Here is a 15,500-nt window from a genome sequence, read left to right as displayed (position 1 = left end):
ATAACAGGAGCTGGAGCTCTCCAGTGTCTAGATCACATCACTTTAATTTAGTAATGATGCCATTGATGCAAAACACAGACGTAACAGGCTCTGTGGTTTGCCCACATTTGTTCACATTTTCTAACCAGTACAACAGCTTCTGGAGGAAAGAAAGGAAGGTGCTTTGTCCTGTATTGGATTTGCAAGCTGTAGGTCTTTACTTCTGTGCTTGAAACCAAGTTTCATACCTCTGCTGCACTAGTAAGGAAAAGTCCCGGGCATCTGAACCCCTCATTTATGCTGGGGGAGAAGCAAAGGCACCATGCCCGACACTTCTTTAGCACACTTTCCCTCTTCCACCTGCATTCTACCCTACCTACTTTGAGATAACAACAGTTAGCATCATTGGCTTTGGTATGGAGCCTTCTCTTTGTAAAGGCACGGAGCTTTAGCTTTTCAGGATAGTAAACATTTTTCCTCTCCATTAAGAGAAGATTGCTTGGTGACCTTATTGCAGCCTTCCAATATCTGAAGGGGGGCTACAAGAATGCCAGAGAGGGACTCTTCATCAGGGACTGTTGCGACAGGATGAGGGGCAATGGGTTTAAACTTAAACAGGGAAGTTCAGGTTAGACATAAGGAAGAAATTCTTTACTGTGAAGGTGGTGAGACACTGGAACAGGTTGCCCAGAGAAGTGGTAAATGCTCTATCTCTGGCAGTGTTCAAGGCCAGTTTGGACACAGCACTGGGGACATGGTGTAATGTGAGGCATCCTTGTCCATGTCAAGAGGGTTGAAACTAGGTGTTCTTGAGGTCCTTTCCAACTCTAATCATTCAACAGTTATGATTCTCACCATCAACTATAAATAATGACCATCATTGATCTGGCTGCTGCTACATTTTAATTCTCCATTACTACATGAATATGTGAGGGGGCAGTCTTTGCCTAGAAGAGTTGACCAACTAAATAGCAAGGAGCAGGGGAAAAAAAAGCATAAATATCCTGCACCTCACTCTTGGCTGTGGGACCACAAAATGGACAGACAAGTCTGTGGAAGCCAGGGCTGATCTCTAGTCCCTGAAGCGCACCTCCTTCTCAGCACAGAGGGGAAAACACGACCCCTCAAAAGAAAAATCATCCCCAGTTAAGATAACCTGAAATTCGTCGATGAAGAGGCACTTACTGAAGAAGGGCCAGGTACTGAAGACAAAAGAAACCAGCATACACTAACTGTTTCCACATAATTGCTCCTAAGTTTCCATGAACGATCCAGATCTTACGCTATTTATCTGTGCAAGAAGGAAAATACAGCTCACCTGCTTAGATTATACTGTTGCTGATGGATTAAGACTTAAAGCAAGCCTTGTCATCTTTTATAAGGCATAACATTAGAACACACTAGTAAGACATAAACTGCACCATTGCTTGGTAACATCAGATTTTTCAATTATTATTATTCCAGTCATCATCATGCTGGAACACGTAAAGATTTAAAAGGCAAATACCATAATTATACCCACAGGAGGAGTTTGTGGAGGTGCTGGGTTCACAGGTACATACTCTATGGTTTGGGATTCTTTTTAAAAGGCAGTGCATTAATAATTCAGGCATTCAGGCTTCTATTACCTTTCCTTCTTGTAAATATTTGAATCAATACATTCAAATATATCTCATCTTATCCTGTCTTATTTATTTTAGAAATCCTAACAGTCTGATAGTAACCTTACTGAGACTCAAGTCTGCGGTGGTGAAGGGAGAAACTCACTTTTTCTATTGGCAGTTGTGTACTAACTGGTTACAATTCAGCTGCTATATTTGCATGAAATTCAGCTCAAGAAGCTTTGGGAAATTAATTACACTGTTTTACTTAATTCCTGAACTTTTTATGATGTTGCATTTGTGCAGAGTTAAGTCCAGTGGTGCCAAATTTGCGTCTGAAATACGAAAGCAGGTAAACAATTTCTCTTTATTTTCCACATCCAAAAAATTTGCCCAAATCCTGATCTTAGTTATTTCTGGGAGGAAAAAAACAGAAAAAAAGAAAAAGAGAAAAAATGTACACCTCTTTCAGAGGCTGTAATGCTTTTTCCTTCTGTCACTCAAAAGATTTTTAAGTGGTATTTTATTGGCGTTTATTGTGATTTGGTAGTACTATCAATTACTTAATATTTTGTTACCTGAAAATAATTCTTTCTTCACCAAAGCAGGTATGCTCTGCTTAAGAACTACTATAGTACCATTTCTGTTTCAGTGGGGCTTCACTACACTAAATATTCCTGTTATATTGCTTTTCTCCCTATAACCTTGACATATTTTAGTTATAAAAAGTAGATTAAAAGTACAGCACTTTTTAAATTCTGTTTTAAGTCTCTCGCTAATCTTAATGGTTTAACAGCACTGTGCTTCAGTTATTTTTCAAAAATACAAATTAGTATGAAATTTATTCCACGTTTCATTTACTTACAAAAACCATGGTGCTGGCCAATGTTTTTGATGCTCATAATGTGAAACTGCTTCAATAAGTATAAAAAAGGTATAAGACTCATTGAGAACATCCTGGCTCAGGTAGTTAACTTTTATTACAACCAGCAGAGAATTAGCTGGTAACTGCAGTGTCATTATATAGAACTTAAATATAAATGAAAGTAGAATCTAACCTGTGACCTCATGACCTGCGAGGAGATGTCCTGGTTTAAATGTCAGGGTTTTCTTACATTTTGTTTAGTCAGTGCAAAAAAAAATCTGAACTTGAATGTATTCACACCTTCAAGGCTCAAAATCAATCCCCAAAATTGTTCAACTGGAAACATCAGAAAGCCATCGCTTGTGGATGCTTTACACACCAAGTTCAGCAGCCCTTTACTCTGCCGTGGTGGGACATGCTGAAGAAAGTAAAATGTTGCCTGGTGCCAGCAGGAAAACACCTTCAGGCACAAATGAACGCCTTCCTGCCTGGGGAACTACACTCTCCAAGGGATGGAAACATTATACAGTGAGAAATCCAGGATGAGCCACTGACTGAAGTAGCAGAACAGGTTCTGTTCTACAATTTGGAAATCTAGTAGGACAAAATGGGAAAGAATAAGACTATTTCAGAATCCTGAAAAAATATTCTGGTTTTCATGGAGCCTAAATTACACAAGGGTGTGTTCATCTCTCAGTAATTTTTCTTTTCCTTCTCCTCTGAAAGGCTGCACAAATTTACTAAGGCTGCTTGTTTACTAAGTTACAGGAAGCCCTGCATACCACATCCCACACCGATGATCTGATCCAAAGCCCCTCAAGGAAAGTAAGGCTTACGTCAGCACCTTTGGATGCAGTTGAAAGGAATTTGGTTGGTTTTGGTTGTTTTTTTCCAAAGAAACATGCTGACAAACTTGGCACATTCATAGTGTGAAATCCAGACATTAATGGGTAGTATATCTGTACCAGGGTAGAGGCAGGATTAAGATAGTCCTAGTATGGCAATTCTGATCTTCTGTCCCCAGCAGTGTCATCGGCTGCAGAAATGGTGGTGGTGGTGGGTACTGCTACTGAAAGCCCCTGACAGATGCCTGCTTGCCCACCCATTTCCTCCCCTCCTGGGAGATGCAGCTGGGTTTGACCTTCAAACTTTCCAAGGGATAGTGCCACATACCAAGTGACACAGAAGCAGAGCTCTGAACTGGATAGAATCCATTGATTCCAGTCTGTAGGTGGAATCTGCCCCTGTAAAACAAACAAGTCATTCTGACTATGCCTACTACCCCGCCTACTTTTCCCTACCACTAGTAGATAGTTTCAGTCAATATAACATTTCTTTTTCCTTTAATCTATCACTTACTTGACCTCTGAACAACCACAAATGAAAAAGGTATTGGAACCATTTAATGTTTCAAGCAATACAGCTGCCTGGACTAACTACTACTGAATAACCAAGAGGAAAGGGAAGGTTTAAAACATTTCAGTGCTTAGAATCAGGGAATATGATAAGATCCTAAAAGTATGATTCAGGCTGCTGACCTGTAATGGCTTGGCTTCGGGAATGAAGACTTGGGAAGGGCTTTACCCACACTTACTACAAGCACAATGATTAAGGGAAATGTGGGATAGGCAAATCCCATTGGAAAAAAAAAGCTGCTTGGTCATTCAGGTTGTTTCCGAGCAAGACTGTCGTCTCTTGGGTCAATCTCGAGCAACCAGCGTCCTGAACCGCCTGCATGCAGGGCTGGATCTGCAGCTTCCAGTGCACCTTATCACCTGCTGTTTCGTCCCTCACCTGTTGCTACAGGGCTTTGCAAGTGAGAGTAAACCCTTCGGGCCTGCACAGTGGATTTTCTAGGTGAGGCACAGCATGTGCAGAACTGGCCCCAGCCTTTACACCTGAGGTTCATCTGCCACAGCCTAGCTAGCTAGGACCGAGACAGCAAAGTCCTCAGGTCACAGGTTTTGTAAGAGTGTCCTTCTCTTAGATGGAAGACCATACAAGGCTAGACGAGCTCCATCTGCCCAGGTTTGAAGTTAGAGTTGTCCTTCTCCTAGGATGGTTGCCTGAAAGCAAGTGTGAAGATGGCTTGGGTTCGCAAACGAAGATTTAGGAAGGGCTTTACCCACTCTTTCTGAACAAGACTGTCATCTCCTGGGTCAATCCTGAACTACCAATGTCTCAACAGCACAACATCAAGTGTCTAGACGGGATTCTGACACTGACTTAAAGGTGTTCAGTCATAAGCCCGCAGATGGTAGCCTTGCACTAGTGGCTCCTCAGCCAAGCGCACGCACCAGGGATCTGAACCTGCGGTTCCTCTCGTACTGAGCAGGATTACCATTGCAGCAACACATCATCAGTAGGGTAAAACTAACTTGTCTCACAACAGTCTAATCCCAGCTCACGTTCCCTATTAGTGGGTGAACAATCCAAAGCTTGGTGAATTCTGCTCCACAATGTTAGGAAGAGCTGACATCAAAGGATCAAAACGCAATGTTGCTATGAACAAGCCAGTTATTCCTGTGGTAACTTTTCTGATACCTTCTACTTAAAACCCAAAAAGCCAGAAGGATCGTGAGGCCCTGCTCTCACGGTCAGCCCTCGGTGAAATACCACTACTCTGACCGTTTTTTCACTTACCCGGTGAGGCGGGGGGCGAGCCCCAAGAAGGGCTCTCACTTCTGGGGCCAAGTGCCCAGCATGTACCGGGCACGACCCTCTCTGGGGACAGCAGCAGGTGGGAAGTTTGGCTGGGGCAGTATACTTGTCAAAGAGTAATGCAGGTGTCCTAAGGAAACCTCCCATGGAGCAGAAGGGCAAAAGCTCACATGATCTTGATCTTCTGAGCTGTAAATGCTGGATATTTGACATGTTCATGAGAACCCTAAAAATAAATTAACTTCAGTTTTAGAAACCTTTGTATCCCTGAAGGCCAGCTCACCACTGGCACTACAGTTTTTTATCTCAGCAGTTAACAAGCAGCCTGGAATCATTATGGAAGTATCTGTAGCTATTCTGCTACAACAGGAGGGGAATCAGGGATAATTACAGGCTGAAGGAGCTGCATAATACAGCATGCAACCTCAATAGCACATTGTGTCCTGATTACCACCGCAGAAACTAGGGCTGAACTGATATTATAGTTTTAAATTCAGATGTCTTTATTCTGTCTCTTAGAATGTGAGGCAGGAACAACCAATTCAGAGATGAAAAAAATTGGTCAGGGGCTTGGAAAGAATTGTATTGTCTTCTGGCTGGCAGCCTGACTGCTGCTGGTTTCTGTGAAGTGCTGTGTATAATAAATATGTGAAAAGGCCTTTGAGAAGGCTAGATTCCCCTCCTAAGTTCTTCATTAGAAGGCTTAAATTTCTGGACACCACTTTCTTCCAATTATCACAAGGGATCAGGAAACCTATTTCCACTGACTGCTGCCCAAGAGGTAAATAATGCCAGGTCCTGGCAAAAGAGAAAGGACAAAAAGAGGAACAGCTACTCATTCCGATGTTCAGAGGCTGCAAAAGGGTGGATTTTAAAAGGAACACAACCTGCTACGTATTCACATGTCCAAGTAGGGTTTGGGTTTAGTTGCAGATCTTCAAAAGGAATATTTTCAATCATGTCTTTACAGGGTCCCCAAACTTTTTAGCTTACTCCCCAAATGATTTTTTAATTCTCTTCTTCTAGAGAGGTTAGTCCTTGCTGAGCATCCTATGCTCTGTCTCTTCTGGCACCTTCCCCACCATCAGTCTAAGCAGCTTGTCACAGTCATTTTAGTTTGGTTTTGACATAATTTCTCACTGCATTACATTGCAAATGGATTAAACTAATTTATCTTCTTATGTTAGCAAACAATTTTTAGTGAAGTGGCTTCCTTCGAAAACACTCTTTTTCACATTCTGCTGTATGTAAAATGCCCATAGAGCTTCTTCCAGAACTCATTATTTATCATGTCTGATGCAAAGATCAAAGGCATAAAGGACAGATAAAGCTGTATTTTCCTCAGAAGTAGACTTCAAGATATCCCAACAATGATCTGTCACAGACATGCAGGTGTATCTGTATATTCATATTCAAGTATATATATAGACGTATACATATATTAGTGCTCACTTCATATTTCTGCTCTTTATAGCCATTCTTCTGAATGAAACTATTAGGTGCCATTTCAAGTCGATTTCACTGGATGAAGGTACCTGTGTACTTGTACAGTGCTGAAGCATCTCTTTGGTGACCACAGACACCTAAGTGCTGCCAAAACGTCACACAAGGCTAAATACAGCCAAATATTTTCATTGGGCAAGTGTGCCAAGAGGCCACAATCAGAAACATGAGTCATTGAATCACTAGCCCTTACATAAAGAAAAACCTCTTGATATTTTAGCATTCGTTATCCTACCAGTAAATAGCCTGAGGGTGCACATGGATTTGGAAGAGAACATAGCCATGACAGCTGACCCCGACAGAAGAACTATTCCATATCCCCTTCCAGCTGGGGCAAGAAGGAAGGGTGGGGGGACATTTGGAGTTATGACATTTCTCTTCCTAAGCAACTGTCACAGGTGATGGAGGCCTTGCCTTTCTAGAGATGGCTGAACACCTGCCTGACAATGGGAAGTGGTTAATGAATTCCTCGGTTTGCTTTGCTCGTGCATGGATTTCACTTAACCTATTAAACAGTCTTTATCTCAGTCCACATGTTTTCTCTTTCACTTCTCCAGTTCTTTCCCCCCACCCTGATGGGGTTGGAGCAAGAGAGTGGCTGCATGGAGCTTAGTCGCCAGCTGGGGTTAAACCACGACAATAACAAACCAAATATTTATATTAGTGAATTTTTTGTCTTTTACTAATATTTTAAGGGGCTGTGGTTTGGGGTTTTTTTTATTTGTTTGTTTTTGTAGTTTTTGTTGTCTTTTTTTTAATGTGTGGTTTTTTTTTTCCTTTTTAATCACATAGCATTAACTAATATTCATATCAAAATGAGTGACCTGACTATGTATTGTGTATGGTATTCAGGTTGATGCATATGGTACAGAAGTTTAATTTTTATTCTGAATTAATTAAGAATTAATGACTACTTAGAGTCTTAGTCATGTCTTGAAATGCTATTTTTCTCAAAGGAAGGCAGTGGCAGAATTAGTCAACTCTGAGTAGTACAATTAGACGCAGCTTCATGAAAAGCATGAAGAGTTCAGCACATTAAAGGATATCATTTTTCTGAGCATGTTATGTGCAGCGAATGAACCTTTTGTATGTCTCCAAACCATTAAAAAATAATTTATTTCTCATTCAGTCTTACATATTGTATTAGAACTTCAGCTATCCAAGTATCCTTCATTCTTCAGTCATTAAAATTAATATATAAGCATACTCCAGAGCACAGCTGGACCCACAGTTCAAATAGCTTTCAGCACAGCAGAAGTTTCTGAAGGGATGCAGAACCCTTCAGTCATAACTTCTCCAATATCCTACCAAATGTCATTTTTCCTCACTTGTCTCTATGCAAGGATAATAAGCAACAAGGAGGCAGTAAGGAATTTTAAAAAGAAGCCTGGTTTGGCATATTGCTCAGTTTATGGTAGCCTGAGGTTTGAAGAGACTGTACAGCACTCCTTTGTGGGTATATTTTGTGGGCTGGCAGCTGAAGAGCATGAAAAGGAACTTTTGTGCTAGATGAGAAAACAGCACCCAGGAACTCACCCACAAGACAACCCATCTTCCTTAGGTAAGGGTGCATTGCAAGTAGGTATAAAAAGCTGAGATCCCAAGAACATTATTCCTGATGCATTCTCCACTGAGGATTATTAAACAATGACAGTTTGCTTGTCACCCAGGGTTAAATGCATCCCATGGAGAGGAATTACACAGGCCCATATGCCACATTGCTAGAGCCAAGCAAATATTTTTCTGAAATATTTTATTCACAAAAAGGACTTATTTCTCAACTGAAATTATTTGCAAACACAGATCAAATTCACTGAATTGCCTCAGAGGTTTAATAAAAGAAGGGAAAACAAGCTTCTAAAAATAATATCTGTTAATATTTTAATTGTGTGGTTTGAAACAACAAGCCTCATCTTTCCATTTTGTATCAAAATAATTTCTTTTACATTTGGCATAAGAACATAATCCAACAGAAGATCTCTATAAGCAGGAATCTTCCCTCCCTACATTTTGCACCAAAGTTTAATTTCACACAAAATTAATTTCTGAGGTTTGTGGAAAAAGGGGTCATCTACATTGAAAAATACAGTTATCCTAATGTTTTAGGGCCTGACTCCAATTTAAGTAAATGGGAAAAAAGATATTCTCCAGTGAAAACTGCAAGGCTAGGCCAGAGTTTATGAACTGTGAAACCAAGGTGCTAAACTATACATGTCTTGGACAGATGACAATGTGAAAAGAGCAGAAACTGCAAGAATGCCTGCTGATGTCCTACAAGAAACAAGATCAACACTTTTCAAAAGCTCAGAAAGTTCCCAAGTCAGGAAGATAATTCCCATATTAAAAAATTAAGAATGTTATTCCACTTATGGAGGCTTAAATTTGCTAAAGCTAGGAATTGGCTTTGGGCTAATTTAATCTAAAACCATGGGAATACAGAAATACACAGAAAACAATGCCAAGAGACAATCAGAGTTCAAAACCTTCCAGGAGATGAACAGATGATGCCAGTCATCACTGGAACAAAGTAAAAAAAGGAGATGAAATTTGAGGGGAACAAACACATTTACAGCCCCAGCTAAATAAAACCTCTAACTCTCCTACAGTGCATTAATGTTTATCGAGCAACAGAAATACAAAGAAAAATGAGACAGTGACATTATAGCCACCCACAGCCTTCCACAGGTTATGCTTGTAGGCATAAAAGATGAAGTGGTTTAATACCTTCTAATAAGATTGACTCGTACAACCTATTCTCATCTGTGGCATTCATATTGGCACAATGTGAACGTCCTCACTCAAGCAGACTTAAGGATACCTACACTGTCACAACTTGCCATTGTGTGAGCAGAACATTTGGAGGGAAACCTAAAATATTTCCACATCAGACAGGCAATATATCTGGGATCTCAGCTACTAAGTATCCTAAATCATTGTACCTATAAAGCAGATTATGTGATGCATGAGCCAGGGAGAGCAGAGAACCAAATCTGCCAAATGAGAGGGAGAGCCCTTCCTACCGTATAAACCCACCATAGGGCTCACTGGGAGGCCAAAACAGTCATGTTACTGAAGTGATACCCTACATCTCACCCTTCCCTCCCTGATTATCCTACCTCAGCTGCGCAACTCACTTCTTCAATGTCTATGAATTCCAAGATGGAAAGGCCGTTCATCTTCTGCTGCCAGTGTGGTCACCAGACAGGACTGGGGCCCTGGGACATATAAAGTCTGCAGATACAGATGTGGAAGCAAGCAGGGACATAGCCACAAGCAGGGCGTTATAAATGGGGAATTTATAACGGTCACCTTTATTAGCAAGTGGATCCCCAAAAGCCACTAATACCTATTTCACTGTATCATTTTATCCAGGGCAATTCTGTGGCTGGAAGTCAACAGCGAAGATGCCTGCAGACCTCATTTTAACTAGTACTTAGAAAGTCCAGAAACACTGAAGAGATCACTACCGTTGTTCCATCCTGCTGTGCATGGGAATTTTGTCCTTCTCTGTCACATCATCTTTCTTCAACATCCCCTGCTTATTCAGTAAAAAGGGTAGGAACCATTCCCAGAAAAAGCAACTCACTGCTTTCCTTAGACATCCTCACTTGAAAAAATCTCTCAGCCTTTTCCATCTCTGTTGAGGCTGAGCTCTGACAATAGCATTATTTGTTTCCTTGCGCATTTTACTGGAATATGGGACATCACACGAGATTTGCATGACTCATGAGAGCATACCTTCACTTTTATAAGCAGCACTATATTATTCTCATTTTACACATGCAAAAATTGACACAGAAGGGGATTAAAAAAAAAAACCCTTGTTCCCTCACGTTTTTAGGATAATTATTTTACACACATGAAACTGGGGCAGGGCCTTGAAAAATGCACCTTTTAGTGCCTAGTAGCAGAAGGCTCAGTATTTTAAGAGCCTTTGACCTCAGAAGCCCAAGTTTTGCCAAAACCTCCTACACATCAGTGAAGCTGCCTCCACAGCAGAGAGATGAGGTTGACTGCCAGGAGCACAAGGGACCAGCCTCCATGGAGCTTAGGTGCACAGAGGAGGTCCTGGCATATTCTCAGTCTGTATTTTGGACAGACTGGAAAAGCATCTCCAGAAAGTAGCCCCATGGTCTTCACTTAGCCTGAAGGATGTGTATGAGTAAGAGGTTTGGTGTTCCTAAGGTGGGCAGCTCTTTCTCACAGAAAGGTCAAACTGTGGTGTCTTTACATTGTCACCTGAATTATTTGTGCAACTCTGTCAGCTAGATATTAGCTACCAACAGAGGAAATACAGTCCTTCACTTACTAGTGACAGCACCCGAGTGAATGGCATTGAGATCTTTGCTGTCTGAGATCTTGAGTATTATCTTCTAATTTCAGCCCAAGTGATTAAAATCTGGTATGATTAAAAGGATCAAAAGCTGTAAACAGTCGCAGTCAGCCTCTCTCCCGACAGAAAGCCAGCAAATACAGAAGATGCAAGTTCTATTTTGGATCCTAAAATAAAGACCAGCACAAGGCTTGTGATTTAAAAGCCTCCATGTTTGCCTCATTCAAATTTTCCCTCCTCAGACCTACTCACTGATAAGTCGGCAGCTATTCTGAAAATGGATCCACAAAGAGCTAGAAGCAGTCATATAAGCAAGCAGATTCATTGCCAGATTTTGGTGTGAACAGTAATTGTCTTTTTCATCCATGACAGAGAAGTTAACCTACACAGAATGATAGAGGAAACAAAAGTACGAGGTAGGGAACGATGCTTTGCACTGTTTTCTTTTTCTTCCTTTCTTTGTTCCTTCTTTCACATAAAAATGATGATATGCACACACAGAAGCCCAGTTTGGTATCTCCAGCCCCAGAAATCCTGGTACATATCAGCAGAACTCACTTGCTTTCAGCACAGCAAGAGCCAGTTTCTATCAGTTGAAGTGTCTTAATCAGATGAACATAAATACAGGCCTTTTTAGCACATGAAGAAACATCTTAGCTAGAGCAGCAGATATCTGATGAAACTCCTCTAAAATAATCAATGCTTATCAGTGTAATATATAAAAAAATAAAAATGGGAGGGGGAGGAGAAAATGAAGCCAAATCATTAAAGGGTGATCAGGCATTAGAAAAGGCTTCTCAGGGAAGTGGTGGAATTACCGTCCTTGGAAGTGTTCAAAAACAGTGTAGATGAGGCCCTTAGTGACACGGTTTAGAAGTGACCTAGGCAGTCCTAGGTTGACAACTGAACTTGATGATCTTAAAGGTCTTTTCCAACCTAGTTGATTCAAGGATTCTAGAAATCACTACTGAATTTTAAAGTGTATCCATATTCAATTCAGATGGTTTCAGAAATATTGTTATCAGTCAATCAATATAATCTACAAGTGAAAGTCTAAATATGTCCAGAAAATGCTATAGTCTCCTCCAGATTTGCTTAACCTGGAATGTAATGCAGTCATTACTGGGACAGATGGCCAGATGACATCAGTTTTGGATTACTTTGTTTCCTGGAATGGCATTGTACCAATATATGCAAGTATGTTGTCCCACCATTTGGTCACCCTCCCAATTTTCCAGTATCAATGACTTAAAACTCCTCTAAGCAGCATGTTATTATGTGAAATCCTTGGCCTTTATATTTGAAGAAAGCAAGTTTTAGTCATTAAGATCAGACACAAAAGCATGAGAACATGACCTCTAAGGTACTGAAATAAAGTCCAACTTCACTGAAGGCTTTTTGTTTAACATAACCTTCAAGCCTGTCTTGTTTTGTATTTTCCTGACCAGTCCTGATTCCCAGTAAAATGCCTTTATTTTCCATCAGGGAACTGTCAAATAAAATGCATCCCCAAACTGAAATGTTGATAGAGCTAATTTTAAAAAAACAAGATCAATTTTAATAACACCTCATATGCTTTAAGAGCAGTGGAAATGAACAAAAACAGTCTTTAGCCATAGCTGCAATTCAGACACAGAACTGTAGCAAGGCTGATGCAAACTAGATGATACGAAACAGTAATATGTAAATAGCAATAACATGAATAGTGATTTACACTGTGCATTGAGAGAAATGTAAGCAACAAGACAAGTCCATTGCATTTTTGGAATTTTTCTAGCTTTAACTTCATGTTTTATTGTCAAAGGATATGGCATCTATGAAGATCTGAATCAACTGATGTGTCACAATAAGCCATAGGGTTTCGAATAGAGCATTTTTAATAATTTTTAGCTGATCAGTACATACAAATTAAAATAACAGTCCTATATTGCTGAGTATATTTATACTGATGTCTACACTAGAGGGCTTCAGGTTTATAACCCTTTAACTCATACAGCTCTATACTGCTTCATTATGCAATTTTGTAAAACTACAAATATGCAGGAAAGTTTACATTAATTTGGAAAGCAATTTGGAATCCAATTCTTTCAGAAGTGTGTTTTTTTTTTTTTAAAAAAGAGTCCCACAGCTTCAACTGTCTAAAAACTTCAGTACCTTTTCATTCCCTCAGCCAGCTCATTTGAAGCGCTTCCTTTAACGACATGTATATTGGCATTGACTGCTCTGAAATTAATTTTAGTTAGGTCAGAAATTGATTGCCTATTAAAAAAATCTTCTATAGATCAGTGGATAGCTCATGGTCATTGGAAAATATTTCTCCCTCCCACTTTCCCACTTAATCCTGCTCTGTTTGGGGTTGTCTACTTCAGAGAGGGAAAAAAAAACTCCAAAAAAATCCAAACACCCAAAAACAAACAAACAAAAAAAACCCAACAAAAAACCAAAAAAACAACCAAACACACCCCACACAAAACACACCACGGAAAATAGAAATGAGACAGGTAAATTTCCCCGCACCCCATAATTTTGCATCACTGTGGACTTCGGATACCACGACCCAATTCCTTTAAGCCTTACATTAAGGAGTAAGAATTTTTTTCAACAAAAAACAAGCACTATTGGAAAGGTCCATAGCAAGGGGCTGTTCAACAGTTATCCAAAATCCTGTTTTCTTCTGAATTTAAAGTTGATGAGAATCTGTCCCAGAAGGAGAAACAAATCATTTGTTAATTTGTTTCAAATAAGAATCACAATATCTCACAGGATAAGTATATTTAAAATCCTATTAATTTTACTGTTACTAAAAAGCAATTTTCAGTCATCCTATTCAATGCATTTCCAGCTCTGTGTGGATCTCAGCAGCCACTGAAATCATGATACCTTTTTCTTTGGATTCAGGAAGCTGAAGACACCATTGGCATCTGACACTGGATTACATGTTACCAGCATGTTGCTTGGACTCAAATTTCATCTAGCTGCCTCAAACAATGATGATGTGGGTACATGCATTATTTTAACTCTGTCTTCTTAGAAGCCTTGTGTTGGTGATTTTTTTTCAGATACACAATACCTGGAAATATGCTGAATTTTCCTGATAATACGTTAAAATAAATTTGCCTGGAAAAGTAGGACTAAAGTTTCCAAACTAAACGGATAGCTATCACATATTTAGGCCAGAGTTTACATCTGGGCTAGACCAGCCAAGTGATATTTAAATCTAAAAATATATGACAATTTATATCAGTTGAGAATCAAAGCAGCTGTTTCTAATGGGATTTCATTCAAAGCAATTAGAAAACAAAGTTGGAAACCCTATCATCTCGTTAGTTTTCCAAGGCCTATTATCCAGTCTGTGCATTGCTTCTAGGGAAATAGGGATCTTCTCCAATTACTCATTCTTAATTCATATGCCAGGCTCCCCAAGCTTCTCCATCCACGACTGCACATGACACAGAAAGAAGCAGCTGCATCACCTAGTGGCTAAAGCAAAGCCTTCAGAGGAACAAGGACACTTGTGAGAACGGGGCTGCTTCTCCCAGCTCTTCAGTCTCTCACATTTACAATGCACAAAATTAATTGCATGAAATATGCAGAAATTTTATTGTGCATATTTTATTTAGAGAATTAGTGCCTGAATATGTAAATATAAATTAGCTCCTCAATGGGGACTACCTTCTCTTCCCAGGTATAAGAGAGAGGGAGCCACCACACAAGAACTGACAGAGGCTGGTCATTCACAGAACTGCAGTTAAAAGCTTCACCTCCTGACCCCTGGACATGGCCACTGGAACAGAAGAGAAACATTTCTTCTCTCAAGCCCAGCCTACTAAGCCTACTAAGTCTCACATGCTCTTCACCTGGTCAGCAAAACTTGTGTGACTTCACTGTATGGGAATTGTACTCAGGTCTGCCATCTGCATCAACTTGAGTAGGAGTCACTACGGAAGTAGGATGGAGCATTATTTTGGATGCAGTTAAAGACAGGCTTTTTTTTCCCCTCCATAGAACTGTATATCCAAACAGATCATCACACTGAAGATAGAGGACTTGCCGTTCTGTACCTCTGAGTACAATTATTATGCACAAGTTTTAATATCATATTATTATTAGATCTGACTGGGATTTTTATCTCCTCAAAGAAATTTGCAGTGGTGGGGGGTCAGGGGTAGGGTGGGACGACAACAACAAAACTCACAAAAAAAACCCAAAAAAAACCCCACACAAGATGACCAGATTTTGCCAGACTGTAATTTGCCACAGGAAGTACTTTCTGGTTTCTTCACCATGTTTAGTACTTTGTGGAAGCCATGAAACAGAATGTAGCATGGGATACATACACCACACTGCAAAACTATCTAATCCATGCTGCTGAAGAGAGGCAAGAGACACCTGGACTAAAATTTTCTTAGCACATTCCCAAGGTGTGTAATACTATACTGGTTCTAAAAAAACCAACCAAACAAAGAAGTCAATATTTCTATACTACATTGCTCTTCAGAGCTCCATGTTCATAAAAATTTTCAATATTCATTCCAGTTCAGGACAGAAACTTATCAGA

Source organism: Neopsephotus bourkii, unplaced genomic scaffold (genome assembly GCF_033783945.1).
Source record: "Neopsephotus bourkii isolate Nb327-2 ecotype Australia unplaced genomic scaffold, CSIRO-AGI_Nbou_v1 NB_678, whole genome shotgun sequence".
NCBI classification, from domain to species: Eukaryota; Metazoa; Chordata; class Aves; order Psittaciformes; family Psittacidae; genus Neopsephotus; species Neopsephotus bourkii.
Note: the sequence above shows the minus strand (reverse complement) of the source record.